This window comes from Doryrhamphus excisus, chromosome 11 (genome assembly GCF_030265055.1).
Source record: "Doryrhamphus excisus isolate RoL2022-K1 chromosome 11, RoL_Dexc_1.0, whole genome shotgun sequence".
NCBI classification, from domain to species: Eukaryota; Metazoa; Chordata; class Actinopteri; order Syngnathiformes; family Syngnathidae; genus Doryrhamphus; species Doryrhamphus excisus.
Genome location: NC_080476.1, coordinates 7699544 through 7714527, shown reverse-complemented (window position 1 = coordinate 7714527; position 14984 = coordinate 7699544). Strand labels below are relative to the sequence as shown.

The window sequence follows — 14984 nt, the reverse complement described above, 5'->3', positions numbered from 1 at the left end:
ACGTGCAAACAATATCTACAGGAGCCAAGGAGGAACAATTGTTTGTTTGAAGCTGCGATTGATGAACACCATCCGGCGCTGCAGTGATTTATTTGAAAATCAGTATAGTATGACTTGCATGCGCAGATATGTGTCGACTTTAATTAGGCGCACAATGTAAATGTGTAGTGAGAACAATGGCGAGTAAAAACGTGTTGATCAGACAGGTGAAAATTACCTCAATAGAGGAGGTCTTGTTTTCCTCTCTTCTCTCTCTGAGCCTCTCATTAAAGTATTAAAGAATCCATTAAGTGATCGCCCATAATGTTGCGCGGCGTAATTAACAGGTGAGGTGTTGCATGGCGTCGACGAGCGCATGTAACAGTTTCACTTGCTGTTAAAAAACATTTTTCTGCGCCTCGGTTTTGGAATTTACCAGGCGTAGCTCAGCGATTCAATGCTTTTCAAGTGAGTCATGATGGCTTGTGATGATTATGAAATGTTTGAATTACATTTTGAGGCATGCTTCTTCACAATTCATTCAGTCATAACTTTAAACTGGCTGAAGTGCATGCATTCTTACTTTAAAAATGCAATAAGCCCGCGTTTTTCTTTCTTGCAAATGCCTTCTTGCTTAGTCACTCAAATGTAAAAGTGAGTGATGCTTCGGTGTTTCCCAGCTTGGATTTTTTGAATAACTCCATTTGGTAAACTAAAGTCACCTAATAAGTAAGACAGTAAATGCAAGTTTGGAATGAATAAATAACACACAAGATGAATGTGTTAAGACATTCAGTCCAACAACAGCGGGGGGAAAAAAAGCATTAAAATGTGGTGAAATGAAGTAAATCCCTGCAGAGAACAACATGCAATAGCATTGTACAAGTGCAGGACAGTCTAAATATTTTTTTTGACAGGACAGCTTGCTCAACTTTCTGTCAAAAACACACCCACCACCACCCGTTAACCATAGCAGATCCTTTGTCCAGTTACAGATGGGAGCAAAATCTACACCAAATCTCCTTCTCTCTCGCTCTTTATTTTTTTTTTTCTCATGCAAAGTTAGCACAGACATTCATGGATGAGTGGAGCCACTGTATTGCCTTCGATGGCAACATCTCACACTGCATGCCCTCATTAAATATTGCAAAATAAAATGTCTTTGGGCCGTTTTGTTAAAGACCATTTGACCATCTGACAACTCATATGATCACCTCCTAAAGTTCTTTAACCCCCCCCCTCCTCCAGCAGGTAACACTGAACTCAAGAGTCATCGTTTGGAGGCAACCATCAGCAGCGGCTGCCTCTCCATAGCTGCATGGATGTCAAGGATCATTTGCAACTCCAAAAACAGCAAAAAAAAAAAAAAAAAAGACAATGGGCTGACAATGCGTGCATGAACAAATAACAGCTGACTTGTTTGTATGTTACAAAGGAATATTAAACACAGAAAAGTCATAATGAAAATATACTGGAATATTTCAAAGATACAAGTCCCGCAAAAAGGCAGTTTTTTAGCTAGAAAATATTATTAACAATAAACAAACGATGATAAATTTAATTAAAACACAACAGGCCTGACATATACGCAGGTGTACATTTTTGCTTGAACTATTATGACTTTATTATCATAACGTTGCCTACCGGTAGTTATGCCAGCTATATTACTGTTATTCTCATGAAATAAACAACTTAATCCTTGCAAAAAAAATTGCCACGTTTTTCTTGTAGCATTATGCCTTTGTTCTTGTAAAATTCAGACTTTCTCTCCTAATATTATTACTTTATTCTTAATAATAATAATAATAATGAAAGGATAATATATGTGTACAGTCGCTTTTGTGTCCACTCAAGGACATCATAGGCATACATAATGGGAAAAAAACACATGTATTCAATATATTCAACCTTGCCATTTTATTTTTGTAATACCTCCACCGATTTCATGTAAAATTATGAATTCATTCATATTTTGTCAACGTTATTCTCTGATTTATGAAATATCCTATATATTTTCCTCGATGTATTGCTTTTCCTTTCACTCATTTATAGAACTGCATCAATGTGAACTATTATTTCCATCACATTATCAGATTCAGCAACAATCGGAATATTTTGCCTTACTATAGTACCCCGGAAATTGCTCATCCCCCCCCCAAAAAAAAAATTAACAGCAATGTGATAGTGAGTGTGTATGTGCATGGGAGATTATAGTGTTGTGTGTGTTTGTATGTGAGTTTGTATGAACCCTACTTTACGTGCCGACATTTGCGTGTTCCCCTAAACAGTTACAAGACTTGGAGCTCGGTGACCTACATGCTACATCCATCTGTGCATTTAAGCACATAAAAGCAACATTCTTCCTCCTTACATGGACTTGAACACTGAATCCTTTCATTGATATTACTAAAAAATATAGTATATTTTTTTACATAGTTTTGCATATAGTTGTATATAGGCATTTTGCATAGTTTATGTACAGTCAATATGCACAGTTGATTGACACTGACAAAAAGAAATGGATCTAAATGTTTATTACTGCTTGTTGTGTTTAGTGGTGTACAATGGATATGATGTAGTGTAGCTGAAACCTTGTTACAGCCATATAATAAACTGTAAAACGAATGCCAGTGTCAATCAAAAGTGGTTATTACTATTCTAATCTTTTAGCAAGGCAGAACGTTTGCGATAGCAGTTATAGCCGCTGAGCATGAATGCAAATGTTATGGGGTTAAAAAAATTAAAATGTATGCTAAATAAATGTTAGGAGGGAGGAATTCAACTGGATTTTGTTGTCAGGGTGTGTTTTAGCAGGAGGTGTGCAGCTGCTTATTGGACATATGCACAAGAGTACTTTAAGCTGTTCAGCTTGACCCTGCACTTTTTGTCAGTTGGCCTGTGCTTCAAGGGTCCGCAATCGAGCCCCTCTCATCGAAGGTGGCCAAGCTCAATACTCGCTGGTAAAAAAAATGGAAACAGTGCGAAACGGAAAAGAGAAAAATGAAATACTGTATATGAAGATGGCCAGAACAGTGAATATGTCACCGGTTGTTATTGATCAACTCGATGGCTGCTTTTGACTTAAGCGTTTAACATGAATGTCAGATCCATGAAATCAAGCACTTGGAAGTGTATTTATAGTTTGGCAAGCCTTTGTGTAGGAAATACATACATATACCACATACCTCATCAGCTCACTTGACATATGACCCATCTAAAAGTGTCATGCTGACACACTGAAACACACTCAACCACGTGACACCTTGTGCACTCTAACCAAGTGCTCTGCAGGCCAGCTGAGCAATTCGACTTATGTAATAGGACTTCAGTCACACACTGCAACAAGCACGAGCTGTTGCAAAGGTATAGATTTTGTCACTCTGGCGGGGTGGTGCTACATGAGGAAACATTATCCATACTATAGTGTTGCAAGGCAGTCCTGTTAAGCAAGTCCGGTCCTTTATTTCAAAAGAAATCAGTGTTTTGCAACTGTTGATATCATATCTGCAACAGCATGTGAAATATAATAAAGAATTAAGAGGTGATGCTGCAGTTGAATTGAAAAACCGATTATTCAGTACAGGGAAAGTTAAGTAAGGTCAATCATCTGACGGGAGTTACAGATAAGTGTAAGACTAATAATAATACAAATAAATAATAAAAGGCAGCATGATGACATTTGTTTCCAAGAATACTGGGTGACACAGTGTTACTTAACATTTTAGAGAAATCCGGTCCATTCCTGTTACAGTGAAACTAGCTGCATAATCTGATAAACACATGCATTCATTTATTTTCACGCAAACATAATACACTGCTTGCTACTCCACATTTGTAACATTTAGCTCAAAAATCATTTTTAGGAAATATGTTCAAGATGTATTTATGTGCTTTGTGTTGGTGAAGGTTCACCTATGTGTGAATTAAATAGGAGGAATAATGCTCAGGAATGACAAAACGCTGGTCACCAGTTGGTGTGGTTCTACAAGTTCAATTGCTTATAAATTGCTGAGCACACAAAGGCGCACACTATACTCATCACACGCTCTGCTGCCAAAACGTACATTTGTTTTTAGGTGAGATGTCAAAACAGAAATATTCATGTTTTTTAACCGTTTCGAGGTGACCCTTGATATTTGATTGTTTGTTGTTTGCTTACTGTATTACAAGCCTGCAGCTGCAAAAGCCTACTAAAGTACATAATAAAATGTATCGGATGAAGCTATGTACATACTTAGCTGTTTACTGTTTCTAACCAGAAAATCCAGTCTCGTTGTACAAAGCTGAGAGCCCACTTTGTTTGCATGTGTTTCCAGCATCTTACTTGGCTAACATTGTTTGTTGCTAAGAGATGCAGTGGATCAGGATACTACCATCACCATAGAACACACTGCCTTCCCCGGCGCTACACTTCACAGATTCACTGTCAAACTAGGTTTGTTGTCTCGTATGTGACTCACTTCTCATTCGCCTCACAGCACATGATCACCCCCTCAGCTCGGCCCGTGGTAATCGCCGGCCTGGCTAATGCACATGAATGGCTGGTCAGCACATCAGCTGGTTCTGGTAACATTCTGCCAAAGATCATGCCACGTGACCGTTGGCGTGGCTGGGCTACTTTGATGGTATCCGGATCATTACCGTAAGGCCACAGAGGGATGGAGGCGGGTTTTCGCGTAACTTTAACTTGGTATTTTTCATTTTTGTCCAACACAGGGTTTAGGTTAAAACTAAAAACAACCCTTTAATGACTACCTAGTGCCACTTCAATGGGAGTGTTTTTCTGCCTATGTGTTAGTGAAGTTTATCCTGGCTTTTTCTAAATGCATGTTGGGATACACGGGACTTAACCCTGCATAGATGTAAAAAAAACAAAAAACATAAACAAAACAAAGTGCATTTCCCTGCAAAAATTCCATGAGAATGCTGAGGGATGTTGTCATTGAGCACTGAGGACTAACGTTGGTAAATACATCACAGCATATCATACAATCATACAGTATCATACAACAGCCAGATGGTTGCTATGTGCAGCATAGAAATAACATTAAAGCAATCTGATTGGACATTCAAGAGTTTCTGAAAATGTCATGGGGTCAACGCCATAGAAAAATAACAGCATATCACGAACAATATGTACATTTTGTGCTTTGATAAGCTTAAAGCCATTGACTGATGGCGGTTCTATTACACACAGTAGTACAGTAGCAGAATCATCCAACCTCTAATATTGGAACGTCATTGGAACTGCAAATTCATAGGTCCTAAAAGTGAAAAACAACTGTGGCAGTTTTATCCCTCATTTATAGAAGCTAATTAGTTCCGGACTCGACTATGCTGAGTGAATTTCTGTGAAGTAAAATTCTATATTAATATATAATATATTATATATATAATATTTTCAGAGTTAGAGCATAGAAAATCTGTTTATGACTTTCTAAATTCAATTTGTACTATTATTAGAGCCCTGTAGACATGAAATACTCCGCTAGTCACCTTTACACTTATTATACTTTCCAATTATACTTTGTTTTACATCCCATTGTTCAACTGTAATGCACAGGCCCCAGGATCCCTCCAAAACCACAAGAGCGTGAGGGAGTGTAGTTTAAAAACAATAGTGTTTTTAGGCCTTTTATTCACACAGAAACAGTTTTTAAGGCCCTGAGTTTCTGGAAAAGGTGGAGACTTGCTAAAACGCAGCATCTGCATGTAAGTGTTGAAAACAGCCAACACTGCCAAGTCCCATTAACTAATGCCACAACTGTTCATTTGCTATATATTTTAATATGTACACTGTGCACAGTAGTGCCCTGCTATTTGCAGGGTTCTGTTTCAAGACCAATCGAGAACGACAAAAAATAAAAGGTAGTACAGAAGTGATGTGTAATACCACTGATTTCATTTTTGATTTAAAACTCAGGCTGGTATCGGTGATACCGATCCCATGCTTCATGTAAATTCCCCTTTATTATATCAAATATAGTAAGAATTTCATAATTAATGCAAGTAATTTATTACATTTAAAGCCCAAAGTATATTGAGTGGGTCATATTTCAAGTATATTTTCAAGTATTACGTGTTCCGTCAACGAGTCGCCGTTGTGGACGACATAGTGGACTATGGCCTATTGTCCATTATATCCATTACATTATTTAACCAAAATTTACATATTTATGCATATTTTATATTTTCAAACATACAATTTGATAAATTTGATTATATACAAATATAAGGCATTCAGAAGACGCATTCAAAGATTATTAAGATTAATATTAAAGTTATATGTCGTATTCTAAACTGGTCACTAGGTGTCAGTAATGTTAGTGTAATGTTCAGACTTGCCTCACCAGAACAACACACATTTATTGCATTGTATCTCACAACAAGCGCAATAATCAATCATGAAAAAACAGACAATGGTTAAACTAAACTCTGAACCTCCGCCACTTCCTGTCCGGCACCCACGCAGACAGCATTCCAGCAACACACACAAGCTCAAGTCTTAGGCTACGTTCACAGTGCAGGTACCTGGACCTGCATTTGATTTTTTTTATGTCAGTGCTTACAGTACAATGCCGATTTCTTTCAAATGTGTCTCAGGGCTCGTTCGTATTTAGATATAAATCCAATATGTATCTAATCTACTGCAGTAGAACAGTCAGGTCACATATATCCGACCTATACATCATCAATGTTGGTAAAAGTAATTTTTAAAAAGTCACCCTCACGATCCTCAGAACAGACATTGCAGCAAGTCCTATACAAACTGCCGCAGCCAAAATTCTTGCCTTCTTTCTTCTTAATGTCCTGTGTGGAATCATTTGGTTAAGAAAATATTGACCCCCGTTGCACAAAATCTATAAAAAAAACACATTAAGGAAGGCACACACCGAGACAATCTTTACTTCTGTAAAACACACTTCCCAGACGCTTTGCTTTCACATTAGCAAGTCGCATTTTTGGGGGGGTAATGTGAGTGACCACATAGAAAAATCTGATTTTAACAAAAAATCCGAATTGGGCATTACATCCTGCAGTATGAATGTTAGGGGAGTCCTTCTCAAATAGTGGTGTGGCCCCAGTGAACTGTCAGGCGGTTTGAGAGGCAGGGGGGACTTTCAATATTCGTGCAGACCTGCCAACATGTATGAATTTGTGGTACTCAGCATGCAATGTAAGTTGTGAATATCCTTGTAAGTTTCACTGCTCTCCATTTTGTGCTGGTGCCATTTTCTACTTCTGGTAAATTCATGTTTAGTTTATTGGCCTAACAGTCAGGAGATGGAGGATTTGAATCTCCATTTGGGCATCTCTGTGTTTACATGTTCTACCCGTGTATGTTTAGATTTTCTGCAGGTACTGCGGTTTTCTCCACATTCAAAAAAGTGGAACCCTGGTTTTCAATATTAATTTGTTCCAAAGATCCTACAAATCCTACAAAAACTGACACAATTTTTATACAAAATATTGTAGATATAATATATTTATACTTTATATTTAAAGTATATTATATGATTATTATATTATATTTATACTTTATATATAATATAAAGTAATCTGTTTCAGACACCCAAAAATATGACACAAAAATACATTTTATAGAAAAAAACAGAGCAGACCAGAAAACAATGTGATAGAATTATGAATGGATTAAACTCTTTGTTGATACGAACTTCCCGTACATTCTAGCAGGACTGAATTCAATAGGTTTTCTCACAATCTTTCTCAAACTGCTGGCACTTGCAACTATTTTTGGCCCCATGGTGAGTTATTTAGCAGTCACACTCAATACAGGGAAAACTGACTAGTTTGTATTAAATGCAATATTGTACAGAAACGCATCTGACTGTCTCTAAATTGTGCATAGGTGAATTTCTGGTTGTATATAAGTTGTATATAAGTGCCCTGTGATTTGCTGGCGACAAATCCATAATATAGCCGGCTCCTCGCCCGAAATCATCTCGGACAGGCTCCAGCTTACCCCTAACCCTAATGAGTACAGGCATTACAGAAGATGGATGCTTTGAGGATTAAAAATCAGCAAATTTACGGGGGGTGTGAGCCCTGAATCACAAACAGGCGGCGATCGACTATACGTGTAAATGTATAGTACATCTAATCTCTCACTATAATTGAGGAGGGAAGGCGTCATAATATGCAGCCACGGCAGTTACTGCTGGTTTTTCCACCTTCCGATTGCCTAATGATGCTTGACAACCAGGAAATGTGTCCCTATGTAGGTGTGGACTTTGCCTAAAAGAGCAAAGAACAATAGCAAGGAGGATTTGGCAAGTGGCTTCCTGTAAGCTATGCACTGTATAGCCACTATTTAAAATTTTTGGTTTTTAAAGTTTAGGCCCTTTTCTGAACAGTTTCTATCATATTTTACTAGATGGCTTTGTGAAGAAATTTATGATAATTTATATGGCAACTCCAAACATCTATTTTTGTGTGTAGTTTCAAGCCCATGTGTGGCAGGAGCACAAACATTCCACAAACCTACCAGTACCAGTATGATCAGATCGGTTTCTTTGTATTGTGTTTATCATAAACGTCAAACATATTGCGAAACCGTCATTAACTTTGATGCAACTTAAAAGCGGTTTTGCCATTTGGTTGGTGAGAAACAGGTACCGCATACCTTTCCTTTTATCATGTGCCTAAAGTGTTGGCAACCAATACCAGGAAGACAACAACTTTCAACTTTCAGTTTGTAGTTCGCCGTTAAATCTAGCCAAATTAGTAACGAGCCTCCAACCAGGAGTGGGAGGGAGGGGTGTGTGTGGGTGGGTGGGTGTAGTTTTTCCTGTGTCTTTAATCGAGGTTGACTTTAGGGCAATAAACAATCGAGACGGTATCCAAGAGAGATATTTGGAGAGAGATTATAACAGTGTCCCTATGTAAATGAGAATTCCAAAAGAAAGAACTTCTTTCAAAAGGATAATATATATTATTTTGGCTGCGTTCAGGGGGAATAAGGGAAAATGATTTCAATTCAATGTAAACATGGCCAAAAGAAGTCTTCATTTTAAGACTGAGCTACAATGTAAACACGAGTGTGGATATAGCTTAGTCACTTCACAGTGCATACAAGCAAACCTGGGGAGAGAGGCTGTGCACAACCTTAACATTTTGGCTGTTCTGGCTTCTGTTTATTGGCTCAAGGCTTTTAAAAAAAATCTATTTTCCGAGCCAGAATAGAAGTATAAAATACAAAAGAAATGACAGTACTAGTTTGAAAAGTTACTAAATTCTATTTTACTTTCAACAAAAAAAACAAAACCTCAACCTCTGCTTAGATTCTTTTCCCATGCAGCTAGGCCCATCTCACCATGACTTGTAGCAAACCATATGGGTAGCAGGGTGAACTGAGGACACACATGCCTCTTGGCAAACACACTACTTCACTATTAGAATCCAGGATACATTTTTCACATGATTTGAATGCCAGGACCTGCTTGTGTGTTCAAAGAGTGAGAATACAAATGAAGTTAAATGTTCATCTGTCTTAGGCACACAAAAAAAACGACTTTTTTCCCCCTACATTCACACCCTTAAAGTCACATTAGTACCCCAAGCTGGATCTTACGAGTACTTTTTTTTTTTTTTTTAACGTTGCAAAGCCAAGCTGATGGACATGTTTGTATTTTTTATAGCATATCATGGCAACAAATGTAAAGAGCGGCAAAGCATTTTAGTCAAGGTAATGGAAAAACAAGGTCACACACTTCAATAGAATCTGCTAAACACTCTTAATTACTGTAAAATGATTTACTGTGTATAATGTTCAAAGAATTACAAAACCATGGGAAAAAATACAGGCATTATTTGACATGAAGGTTTTAATGACTGGAACAGATGAGGTAAAAGATTTTCATTGAGCATGACATTGCTTTGCTGTACATAAATTAAAATAAAAGGGTTGTTTATACACCCTAGTGTTCCTTTGTAATGTCTTGGCTGGGTGGTCCTTCCTGTTCACAGGTGTCAGGTCAGGTATACGTTTAAAGGTGCTGTACGTCTTTGGCTCTAAATTATTATTATTTGAAATTAAAAATATATATACAAGAACACCACCACCGGCTACCGTGTGTCATATGAACTGTCTAATCTTTTCCCATTCAGGATCGCATAGAGAAAAAATTAGTTAAATACATTACGATCTCAGTTGACCAAGTAAATGGTAAGTAGTGTGATATTTCAATTACAACTTTTAAATAGTACGTAAGTAGGTACAAAAAAAAATAAAACAAATATGCAGCGGGATGATACAAAATGAGATGTGGGACGGAAGTGGCTCCCAGATGGCACTTTGGACACCCCCCGGTATACAGTATCCATGGATTCTATCTGTGTTAATTTATCACGCGTATAACACTGGAGAGCATGTCGACATCCCGTCCCGTGTTGGAATGTTTGCTTTGTATTCATTTTGGAGAATATCAAACAATACAATCTAAGAAATGCAGCATTTATTGTCACACGGAGCAACGGAAATTACATTGTGCTTCATAAGACTGACATTTAGACAGTATTGCATCGGAACAAAAGCCTCCTGACAACAACATTCACAAATTGGGCCTCAATGTGTGCTTTCATTATACATTCCTCTGATACTGGCAGGGAGGGAAGATTCCAAAGCAAAAGAAACCGAAAAATATGCCTTTAAGGTTTCGTGTCAAGACCTTTTTTTTGCTCTGGAAGGCAAACGATTTTGAGCATGGGGTGTTGTGGAAATGTGTTATACAATGAAGCATATTCTGAGAACCAAAAAACAAAAACACATCTTAAAAATCAGGGAGGCATGTGAGGCTTCAAAATTTGAGGAATAGTGATTATGTAAGTTAAACTGAACTCCTGTATATGCCTAAAACTGGTGCAAAATCTCATTTGATCTTGGTTGAAAAAAAATTCCACATTGCAAGAAAAAAAAAAACCTCATTCCACCCCCCACCCCTCTCCCTCCCAGTATCAGGCCAGTTTCTCGTCTTGCTGCTGTGAGGAAAATCACCAAAATTCATGGAACAGCATTTTTCTGTTGCATGAAAGCAGAGAGTGCGTGAGCTGGAGACAACTCTCATTAATTACATGATGTGGCAGCACATTCTCTACTTGGGTTACTAGTATGGGACAAGTGTGCAGGCAACAATCTTGCGATGGCATCAGCCCAAATGATTATTTAGTGTGTGCAAACATTAACATTTGGTCAAATATTTTCACAGTATTAGCAGTATTTTGCAGTCACTTATTTCATATAAATAATGTGTTTGTCATACCGTAATGCCAGATGGTGCTACATCTTTTAAAATAAGATGTTTTGTTCTTGTTGCTATAGTAACTACTACAGCAGTAATACAGCTGCAACTGCCGTAAAACATTTTTGGCAAATTAAAAAGCTGCAAAATTACGTACCAAAAAATTCAACATCAATACCTAACATATCCTGTGACATAAATTATTTGACTTTTAGCCAATTTAACTCTTTTTGAGGCCAGTCATTAACATATACATTTTAAAAATACTTGGAAAACTATTAATCAATTATTGTAGTATAGCCTATTAGCAGTTTTACACCTTTATTCATATTTATATTAATTATTAATAATACTTGAATTGTAACTTTTCACGTTATTAGAACTGCCCTTCTTCACTGACTGTCTCCAAGAGGTCACATGGTCCTATACTGCCTTATAGTGATGCACATGGTGTCCATTTTGACTGAAGTTACCAAATAGTGTGTGGTTACTTGCTCTGAGATTACTTTTCTTCATAGCGGGAAGAGTCTTCTACTACAAGGCAAATGAGTGTGTGGTTTGAATGGAAGGTCTACTATTATTATTATTATTACTACAATGTTCTTTTATGAAAGCAATTGTTTGAAATATTGTCTACTTTTAATGTATGTGGCATGGCAGGTATGCGCTAATTAAAAAAAATTGTTGTTATTAAATGTGAAATACACTACTTGTATACTTTTTGATTGCACCAATCTTGAACACATTTTGCAGGAACAAAAAAGGGTTTTTGTGCATGACATTCATGATCTTTTCCTTTGCAGTGACTGGAAATAATTTGCAATACTGACCCACCATCTGTGTGCACGTAGAGTAAATGCTGGATTTTTGGTGATATGGCGCAGCATTGCACTAATTAAACACATTCACAAGACTACTTGGAATATTAAATGTGCCACTTGATTGGGGGGCTGATAAGCTTTTTTATTTTTTGTGGTGAAAAAAATGGTGTCACCAAGAGAAAATTGGGATTGATTGCTGGGTGTGGATTAGCACCCTCTTCACACACTCACACACACACACACACACACACACACCTTGCTCTCCAGTTTCTCCTTCATATAATAATGAGTTTCCTTGGTCTGCAGACATGCTCTTAAATATTCATTAGTCATGGGTGGGATTTAAGCAGTGACACAAAAAAGCGGACGCAAGTTGATGCACAAACACTGTGCATATTAATGTACATGTGGAATATATGCATATAATAAATAGTGATTTGAGTGAGATGAAACAAGTCACACTGAGGCCTTATCTCGCCTCCTCTGGGCTGATGAAATCAGTTTTGGACATCAAACTGCAGCAAGAGCTCACACACACACACACAACACAAGTACCCTCCAATTCATCAAACAATAAAAGGTCCAAAAATACAGGTGTTGAGTTTAGTCTTTGCAGATAAAAGGACTCCTCCATCCCACATTGAACATTTCAGCTGCACTCCCCCACATGCCAGCCAGTCGATCAATAAAATCACATTTGGAATGATCTCACATCACATGTGCCACATTAGACCAGCACCATTCTCCCCATCCACATGTGTCAAATCACAATGAGCTGTTCCTTGTATGGGGGTTATAAGTCATTATACAAGAAGCATCACACAACTACTAAACAAGAGTGCAAAAGACTGTGCATGTGCTCTGATGCTGTCTATAGAACCAAAACCGGGACCGACCTGCTTGTTTTCGGAGGAGATGGGGGGTGGGGGGCACCACGACCAGCCAATAACCACTGACCTGACCCTATGGCGCAGAATATATGGTGTGGTGCGTCCAACGCGCATAAGAACATGCTGTATCATTCTCTTTATCTCACCAAGACAAGCACTGTGGGACAACATCTGTTTGCAACTCATAGTCGTGTGCACACACAGAATCGTTCACACACCATACATTGTGCACAAATGGATGAACCCCCCCCCCCCCCCAAAAAAAACTCCACTTTAGACAATTTGAGAAATATTTTCATCTTATGCGTCAATATATAAAAGTGGCTTTTGGATCTGTTTCTCCATCAAATAAAAGGGCACACTGAAAGCGCCTCTTGCAACTTTAATCATGCACGGCTCTAAATCTAGGCCACCCTCTGCCAAAAAAAAGACCCCAAAAAAAACAACAAAAAAAATCATATATCGCTGGCATATAATAAGATGTACTCGATTGAACTTGTGACACACACACACACACACAGCAAATGAAGTATTTACAGTATTGTTGGAGCATTAACCAGCCAGCCATGAGCATGTCCTCATGTATCACCATCTCACAAACACAACTGATATTTATTCATTTAAAAATGTGGGTTGGACATGTGCTTGGTTGGGATTGAGGCAAGTTCCACTAAGTGATACTGCACGGGAAAAGAAGTGTGCTAGCCGATACAGAAAGAAGAATAAAAGTGACCTAAAATCGCACACTTGTTCCTGTGTGTAAAATGTGAGCATCGCTGACGGACACTTGAACGCAGCATTGTGCTCAAAAAGTAAGGAGGTGGGGGTTACGTTGGAGGGGGGGCAGGTTGACAATAATGACAGATGGGAAACTTGCGTCATGTCCAGCTTGTTTTTTGTCCCCGAATATAAATGGACAACGAAGCTCCGTGGCAGCGTGGACTCAGAGCCCCACTCCTCGCACGGAGGACGTTTCAGTTCCGCCATGCAACATTTATTGAATTAACATACACATAAAAAAAGAAGTTCCATGTACAAAACTCAATTGACACATGCAGGAAATCCCCTTCTTATAATAGCGTCATATTCCAAATACCCCCGCATTACTTTTAACAAATATATACATTCCTAAATGTCTTACCTCCACTTCGAAGCTTGCTTTAAAAAAAGTGGCGTGGATCTCCCCCCACGACGAAGGTCTGAGCTAGAAGATGTCTAACGTGTCCCTTTCACTTTGTTTCATTTCTCACTTCCATCTTCTTTTCATCTCATCAATAAACACACGCTGCAGCCTACCTTCATAGAAGCAGCTCGCTTCAAATGTGCCCTCCCATTTTTTAACTATACATCGCGTACTTTGGGAGAGGAGGGGAGGTGGTGGTGGTGGTGCTGGAGGGGGGGTGCAGGCACGCCTTTTCACTTAAAGCTGCCATTGGGGGAGAACAGTGCACCGTCTTACACTTATTATTAGTGAACCCCCCATGGAAGAAAGCGAGAGAGGCTCCATTATGTGCAAGCAGTGGGAGTTGTTATAGTACTACTACTACTAGTAGTAATGTGCCTCCTACTCGCCTGATGAGCCACTATATTTACAAATAGACGCGGCGACATGGTGAGCTGTTAAGGATGAATTACACTTGTAAAATAATAATACTTTCATTATTACTATTATTATTATTGTAATTATTGTTATGAAGGAAGGTTGGTGTTGCTATATAGTAATACGATAGAATGATAGAATCAGCCGCGTCCACAAATGTGAATGAACTGTCCTACACCCTCCTCCTCTCCTCGTCTACATCACAAGGACGTTGGCGGAGAAACCGGTCATGTGTCTATCACGCGTTCTAACTTCCCATTGGATGCCACACCTGTCAGTCATGCGCAAAAGCATCGCCTTGGCCTCCCATTGGCCAACGCCGCCGCCGATCACGCCGCGGGCACCAAACAAGCTAGATTGTCGGCGGTGTCTTCCACTTTCTACGCATTTCTATTTTCTCATTTATTTATTTTTTAACGTCCCGAGCTGACCTCGA

General features: G+C 38.5%; 1 protein-coding gene across 2 annotated transcripts in view; it reads right to left on the bottom strand.

The window, feature by feature from the left end:
• The window catches only part of zbtb20 (zinc finger and BTB domain containing 20), a 35275-nt gene extending 20548 nt beyond the window's left edge, over positions 1-14727 (bottom strand). The window contains exon 1 of one of the 2 annotated variants that reach the window (XR_009132135.1): positions 14090-14719. The gene's annotated coding sequence lies outside the window, so the exon portion shown is untranslated. Of the gene's footprint in view, positions 1-14089 lie in introns of both variants that reach the window. The other variant, XM_058087981.1, reaches the window with a different exon arrangement.
• Positions 14728-14984: the final 257 nt, after the last annotated feature.